The sequence below is a fragment of the Vicia villosa genome, unplaced genomic scaffold (assembly GCF_029867415.1).
Source record: "Vicia villosa cultivar HV-30 ecotype Madison, WI unplaced genomic scaffold, Vvil1.0 ctg.000758F_1_1, whole genome shotgun sequence".
In the NCBI taxonomy this organism is placed as follows: Eukaryota; Viridiplantae; Streptophyta; class Magnoliopsida; order Fabales; family Fabaceae; genus Vicia; species Vicia villosa.
In genome coordinates, this window is record NW_026705339.1 from 778,773 (window position 1) to 787,401 (window position 8,629).

An 8,629-nucleotide genomic window follows, 5' to 3' on the forward strand; every position below is an offset into this window, starting at 1 on the left:
TTTTAATTTTTTCAGCATTCAATTAATGCTACAATCATTGACTGCAAAAATTTTAACTTTTACTGTACCATTCAGACATTGGAAACAACAAAACACATGGACCAACATTAAAGAGTTTTATTGTATGTGTTGGGTACACCATACCATCAGCAACCCCAATTTAATCTAATGGTACCCTAATTTAATCCAATGGCTGAAAAGCATTTAAAACCAAAAAAAAAAAAAATGAAATCTCTCACGGTAAGAGACCTAAACAGGCCTCTCACCCTAGCCAGAGCCCTTGTTCCATTGAATAACAATGTTATAAATGTGTTTGTTTTTTATGGTGTATAGTCTTAATATCAATCCAAGTTTTTTTTATTTACTTTTGTTCCTTTCTAAATAAATACTAGAAGGGAAATATTGTCGAGTGTAAGATATATTTTGTTTATTAAATTTTTATATTTAATATAATAAAAATTAAAATAATTGAATTTTTATATTTAATATTTTCTAAGGCAATATAGACTGTTGATAATACATATCATTTTTTGTTTGGTAAGTTATTGTGCAATCTTTGCGGAGTCAGTTGTATAGTTTTTTTATGCATTATTTTTGCTTGTACTTGCCCAACATACTATTTTCTCAATCGATGGAAGTAGTGTCTACCATGAGTAAGAAATCGAAAGAGGATACTTATGTCTCTTAGGTTGACCGTATCGTTTCAACAACTACTTCTACATTTGCTCGTAAAGGTGGTCTCGAAGGGATTTCCTTGACATGGGTTCTTCTTTCGACTAGGGTGTATTGATCCTTGAGGAGGATAAAAGGATTTGTAGTGAGTATAGAGAATGCCCTATTCCTTTTTATGAGGGTACATTCTCGATCATGGATCTCTGTTTTCCTTGACGTATGGCGAATAGTTTTTAAATAAAGGTTTTAAACCATCGGATAATTTCCCCTCGTAGTTGAAGTTTAATAATTTCCCCTCGTAGTTAAAGTTCGTAAGTTTGGCCTATATTAATATCTTCTAGTACTAGTGTGACTATTAGGGAGGAAAGCCATCTTTATCGCTTTTCTTTCATCTTTTCAAGGTACAACATAGCTCAGTGAACCATACACAGGGCCAGGGTTTTATTACTCTGGCACAAGTTACCCATTATTTTAAAATGTTTCTTGATTGGGTGAAGCATTTCAAAGATCAGATCTTATTGGTTATCCCTCTCAACAAAGAGGCTCATGCGGAGGTGTGTGCCATATGGACCATAGCAGAAAATTAACGCACTGGTTTGTTTCCTAAGTCTTGGAATGAGGGGCTACTTTTTAATGGGTAAATGGTCGTATGTCTACAGGAAAAGTGACTTGTCACAGGAGGAGTTTTACCTGAAAAAGTAGTTAAATACCTTTTTTAAAGAGTTGGGCTTTGCCAAGGATGTTGTCCCTCAAAATGAACCTTCAAAGAAATGCTCGAAAATGGCTTATTGAAACTCGTCTATTGATGAATGCCTGTACCAAGGAAGAAAGGAAGGTCATCTTCAGTAAGCTCCTCTTGTCTCTATTTGTCGATGCCAATTTGTGTTGTAATGCCTTTCAATAAATTGATAATTTTTATATGCAAATTCAATGAAGAATGGGAAAATAATTTGCCAAACGAAGAGGGAGATTCGAGTCTTCCCAACTATTTCTAGTCTTTCGAACACTTCAACACTGATCAATGTTCCTGCTCCGCCCATACTGGTTAGGACTTTTCCTCATCCCTCTTGGTTGGACTCTCGAGAATGAACCACCTCGGGGCCTACATTTGATGATAGTATTCTTGTAAATTCCCAAAGGATGTCGCATATGCTTGGTCATTTTGCTCCTGTCTTCTTGACGAGGTCGGGACCTCGCACTCCAAAAGAGCATCATGTGTCTACTTCAGAAGAGGTATGTTCTTACCTTGCTAATATGACTAATGAAGCTCTTAAGGAGAAGTTGTAAAACCTGGCGTATTACATTCACGAGCTTCTTTCGTCCTGCCCATTGGTGGGGCTGGTTATTGGGATATTCTTTTATCCGATTGATGTCATAATAAGAGACGACTACTACAGGATAATGTTTGTATGCTTCAGCAAGACACGTACCTACAAGAAGTACAAAAGGCTTATGTTTCTCTTACTAGGATATGTGATGCTCTTAGTGCCATCAATATCCTTAGCTCATTAGTTGACTAGGTAAAACTCTTAGCGAGGGTCGCTCTATCTTTTGTGGATGCATCTCTTTATTGTTCAGGAGGATCTTGAAAACTTGCACCTTGAGAATGTTTCTATGGCCCAAAAAATAAATGAATTATCCAATGTCGGCCTTGTGGTTGTTTCTAAGTCTTTTTAGAATGCTTTACTTCAACTAGAGCATTTTTACTCCCTTCTGCATATTTTGAGGGAGCAAGTACAACCAGACCAGATAATTAAAGATAGAAAAGTCGTTTCTCCTAGATATTAGTTGTGTCCTTCTCCATATTTTTTTGTTCAAAGATAATTAAAATATGTCATACATGCATTGGGAAGCGTGAGTAGATGAATTTGACATTAAGATATAGCTTTTACCTGACTAAGGTGTATGTGTTGGATCCCAAGTTAATTGCTCCTATATTTGTATTAACTTACGAGGTTTTACTCCAAGTTTATTGGGCGTCTTAGGTTCGTGCCCTGCCAAGGGTTGGTATCCTCCCCTAGGTGAAAACTTGGTCCGAGGTCGACAAGTGGCCGAACCAATATAGCCTCTAGAGTGGCGAGCTACCAAGAGGGGGTGGGCCGATTATTGCCAATTTAGTGGTTTTTCAACTTTCTTTGTGTGTGTGTGTTTTGTGTAACACCTCATATTTTCCATTATTTAATTTAATTAGATTTTAAAATTATTTAATTGGATTAATTGGCATCTTTGGTACATTAGTGAGGAATATTGTAGAAATAAACAATTGGGCTTAGTGTAGTCGTTAGCAAAAGGGAGGTGTTAACTATGTAAGCCTATTGAGACATTTTCTATTTTTTTTTCATAAAATAAGGGAAATTGGAAAAGAAGGAAGTTAGAAGCAATAGAGCAAAAGTCTGAGAAACAGAAAAGATACGTGAAAGAAGAATAACCAAAGAGGAAGAGGACCTTCGAAGATTCGACTCTGAGGTAAGGGGGATTCTTCGGGTTAGTAGATATTATGCAATTAAGGGTAGTAGAATTGATTAGGATTGTTATTTGATTCAATCGAATGTGTTGGGTTTTGGGGAAATTGTTAGGTTTTGATGAATATTCATGATTTTGTATGATTTGGTGAATTTGGGTGGTAATAATGATGTATGTTGTTAATTGATGTTTAAAACTTGTTTGAGTTGTGTTATAATGTGCAATTTAGTGCTGTTTGTATGTGATATCCGTTTGGGAACGAAATTGGTTGAATTTGGAAAAGTGTTTTGCTGTCAAAAACCATGAAATTGCTGCTGCAGGTACGTGGGAACCGGTTCATGAGTGGGAGGAACCAGGTTTCCCTTATAAAAAGCATAGGCGTGGGAATTCTGGGTGTTGGGAACCGGTACCCAGTTAGTGACAACCCTGGTTCCCATAGTAAAAACCCGTGGCGAGTTTTGAGACGAAGTCAGGAATCGGGTTCCACATAGGGAGGAATCGAGTTCCACTGTGTGTTTTTGAAAAATTATTTATTTTAAAAATCCATAACTTTTGTTACAAGTGTCTGATTTATGTGCCGTTTGGGGCATTGCGAGGCTGATTAATAGCCTTACACGACGAATGGGTGAAATGGACGAGGGTCCGAGTTTATATTTTGCTTTGATTATTTATTGGGTGATGTTTAACATGAATATGTGTAATATATTTGAATGGGTGCTGAGACATGTGCATGCTTATTGGTGATGAATTGGTGATTGGTAATGAGACGATGCAATACATCGGATCGGTGATGTTGTAAGCATGTTATACGTTTCATTCATTCACATACATTTTGGTAATGGATCACGGCGACGTTGTGGATCAAAATGGTGGGCATAATTCCCATTGTGAGGAATTTGTGCCGGTTGGACTGTATCTTAATGATGAAAAGATCAGTTGGATGGATTTAGCCCATTTATGATACCACATGCATAGTGTCAGTTCATTCATGTGCATGATAACATGATATAACTAAATGATTGTGTAATATAATTGGTGATACGTGTGAATTGGTGCCTTGCTCAGTTGTTGTAAATCTGAATACATGTATGGTTGGGTGAATGATAATGCTATGATATTTTATTACTTATGACTGTATAATACTTATTAATTTCGAATGAAACTCACCCTTACATGTTGACATTTTCATATTAAGGAGTAGCGGAATCTTGATTGGTGAGGATAGCTCGTAGGCTAGTCCGTAGTTCGTGTCGAGTCATGCTCTTATTTGTAACACTGGGAACGATAGTCTTAGAATTACTTATGATACACTGTTTTGTCGTTTTTGGATTATGTATCGTTAATTTATGCTGGTGATGTTTTATAACACTGTTGAATGAGATTCCGCTGTGCTAAATATGTGTTTTGATATTTTGTGGATTATTCCTAATAAAGCATGACGAACGACTTAGAGTTTTCTTTATCTTTATTAATTGTAACATCCTTGTTGTATGTTTACTCTGATTATTATTGTATTTACCACGAGGGTTTAGAAGGGTGTTACAATAATGGTATCAGAGCATAGTCGGTCGTTAGAGTCAGAGTCTTAGTGTCAGTATTCCCTTGTATGCGACTAGTGTAAGGTAGACACTGTCGATACTCTTGTTCTAACGAGATTGTTTTGTGAATTAGCAGAACAATGGCTGGAAGAGGTGGAAGGTATGATGATGCTATTGCAGAGGCTCTGGGCATGATTGCTGGTGTGCTGGGAGGGAATGCCAATGGAGCTGGGATTGGTGCTGGCAGGCAGTTGAACAGCTTTCAGAGGAACAACCCTCCATTGTTCAAAGGCACCCATGATCCTAATGGTGCTCAGAAATGGCTGAAGGAGATTGAGAGAATCTTCCGAGTGATCGATTGCGCAGAAAATCTGAAGGTGAGGTATGGCACTCACATGTTGTCAGAAGAAGCTGACGACTAGTGGGTTACTACTAGAGCTGAATTGGATTCTGATGGAATCGCGATTACTTGGGCCATATTCAAGAGGGAAACAGGGTAATATGACAGTGCCGGTATATGCTTCTAAATTTGTGGAGTTGGCTAAGTACTACGTACACTACACCAACGATGCAGCTGGGGAATTCTCTAAGTGTATCAAATTTGAGAATGGCCTTCGTGACGAGATCAAGCAGGGCATCAGGTATCAGAGGATTCGCCGATTTGCTGATTTAGTAGACTGTAACAGGATCTTTGAGGAGGATAACCTTAAGATAAAATCATCTCACTCTCGCGAGTTAGTTGATAAGAAGGGTAAGAAGCCTATGGATAGAGTTAAACCATATGGTAGAGGAAACCCAAAATCTGGTGATTGGAAAAGGCCTAGTGGGGGAGATTATGGCGCTCCCGTTAGGTGCTACAAATGTGGTGAACCAGGGCATAAGAGGAACGAGTGCAAGAGCGAAGAGAAGAAGTGCTTCAAGTGTGGTAAGGCAGGTCATATTGCTTCTGACTGTAGAATGAAGACTGTGACTTGCTATAACTGTGGCGAAGAGGGTCATATCAGCCCGCAATGCACCAAGCCAAAGAAGAACCAGTCTGGAGGAAAAGTTTTCGCTTTGTCTGGATCAGAAACTACTCCAGAAGATAGACTGATTAAAGGTACGTGTTTCATACATAACACACCTTTAATTGCGATTATTGATACTGGTGTGACTCACTCGTTTATTTCATTGAATTGTGCTAAGAGGTTAAATTTAGAGATATCGAAAATAAATGGAAGTATGGTTATTGACACTCCTGCGTCGGGTTTAGTGACCACTTCATCTACATGTTTGAACTGTCCTATTGATATATTTGGTAGAAAGTTTGGAATGGACTTAGTGTGCCTTCCGCTTAAACAACTTGATGATATTTTGGGGATGAACTGGTTGCAATTCAACCGAGTTCATATAAATTGTTTTACGAAGACGGTAATCTTTCCTGAAGAGGTTAGTGTCGAGGATTTAGCGATGACTGCGAGACAAGTGGGTGAAGTGGTTCAAGACGGGGCAGCCGTGTTTATGTTATTTGCGTCGATGGAAATGAAAAGAAGAGCAGTGAGTAGTGAATTGCCAGTGGTATGTGACTTTCCAAAGGTTTTTCCAGAAGATGTTAGAGAGCTACCACCTGAGAGAGAGGTGGAATTTGCTATTGAGTTGGTTCCTGGAACTAGTCCTGTGTCGATGGCACCTTATAGAATGTCGGCATCTGAATTGACTGAATTGAAGATTCAATTAGAAGAATTGCTAGAGAAAGAATTTATTCGTCCGAGTGTATCACCGTGGGGTGCACCGGTATTGTTGGTGAAGAAGAAGGAAGGATCTATGAGGTTGTATGTAGACTACAGACAACTGAATAAAGTTACTATCAAGAATCGGTACCCATTGCCGAGGATTGATGATTTGATGGATTAGCTGGTCGGGGCAAGTGTGTTTAGTAAAATTGATTTAAGATCTGGGTATCATCAGATTCGAGTGAAGACGGACGATATTCAGAAGACTGCATTCAGAATAAGGTATGGTCATTACGAATATACTGTGATGCCGTTTGGAGTTACTAACGCGCCTGGTGTTTTTATGGAATATATGAATAGGATTTTTCATCCTTATCTTGATAAGTTCGTCGTGGTGTTCATTGACGACATTCTGATATATTCTAAAAGCGAAGGAGAACATGTCGAGCATCTCAGAATTGTATTGGAGTTGTTAAAAGAAAAGAAGCTTTATGCCAAATTGTCGAAGTGTGAATTCTGGTTAAGCGAAGTAAGTTTTCTTGGCCACGTAATTTCCAAGGATGGTATTGCCGTAGATCCGGCGAAGGTAGAAGTTGTGTCTCAGTGAAAAGCTCTGAAGTCTGCTTCCGAAATTCGTAGCTTTCTAGGTCTTGCAGGTTACTATCGAAAGTTTATAGAAGGATTTTCGAAGTTAGCTTTACCGTTGACGAAGTTGACCAGAAAAGGGCAAGCGTTTATTTGGGACTCGAAGTGCGAAGAAGGATTTCAAGAGTTGAAAAAGAGGTTGACTAGTGCTCCCATTCTGATTTTGCTGAATCCAACGGAATCTTTTGTTGTTTATTGTGATGCTTCATTGATGGGACTGGGAGGTGTACTAATGCAGAACCGGCAAGTAGTGGCTTATGCGTCGAGACAACTCAAAGTGCATGAGAAGAATTACCCGACTCACGACTTAGAGTTGGCAGCAGTGGTGTTTGTGTTGAAACTATGGAGGCATTACCTTTATGGTTCAAGGTTCGAAGTGTTTAGTGATCATAAAAGTCCAAAATACCTCTTTGATCAGAAAGAACTTAATATGAGGCATAGGAGGTGGTTAGAGTTCCTTAAAGACTATGATTTTGGGCTGAATTACCATCCGGGTAAGGCGAATGTTGTTGCCGACGCTTTGAGTAGGAAGTCCTTGCATATGTCTATGCTGATGGTGCGAGAACTAGATTTGATTGAACAATTTCGAGATTTAAGTTTGGTATGTGAAGGCACTTCAAATAGCATTAAGTTGGGTATGCTAAAGCTGACAAGTGGGATTCTTGATGAGATCAAAGAAGGACAGAAGACTGATGTTGAGCTGGTTGACAGATTGACTTTGATTAACCAAGGAAAAGGAGTGAATTCAGGATTGACGAGAATGGAATAATGAGATTTGGCGACCGCGTTTATGTTCCTGATGTTGTCGAACTAAGGAAGAGTATTTTGGAAGAAGGACATCGTAGCGGATTGAGTATTCATCCCGGTGCTACCAAGATGTATCATGACTTGAAGAAGTTATTCTGGTGGCCTGGAATGAAAAAGGAAATAGCTGAATTTGTTTATTCTTGTTTAACTTGCCAAAAGTCAAAGATCGAACATCAGAAGCCGTATGGAGCTATGCAACCTTTGTTTATTCCTGAATGGAAGTGGGATAGTATATATATGGACTTTGTTTCTGGTTTGCCGAGAACAGCTAAGAACTATGAAGTCATTTGGGTTATTGTAGATAGACTGACGAAGTCTGCTCACTTCGTACCGATGAGACTGGATTATCCTATAGAAAGGTTGGCTCAGTTGTATATTGAGAAAATAGTAAGTCTACATGGTATTCCTTCGAGTATCGTGTCAGATAGAGATCCAAGGTTTACATCTAGATTCTGGGAAGGTTTGCAAACGGCCTTGGGTACTAAGTTGAGGTTGAGTTCTGCTTATCATCCGCAGACTGATGGTCAAACTGAAAGGACGATTCAATCATTGGAAGATCTGTTGTGTGCCTGTGTATTGGAAAAAAGTGGTGCATGAGATAGTTATTTGCCGTTGATTGAATTTACATACAACAATAGATACCATTCGAGTATTGGTATGGCTCCATTTGAAGCTTTGTATGGTAGGAGGTGTAGGACACCATTGTGTTGGTATGAATCGGGTGAAAGTGTGGTGATTGGACCAGAGATTGTTCGAGAGACGACAGAAAAGATTAGGATGATTGAGGAAAAG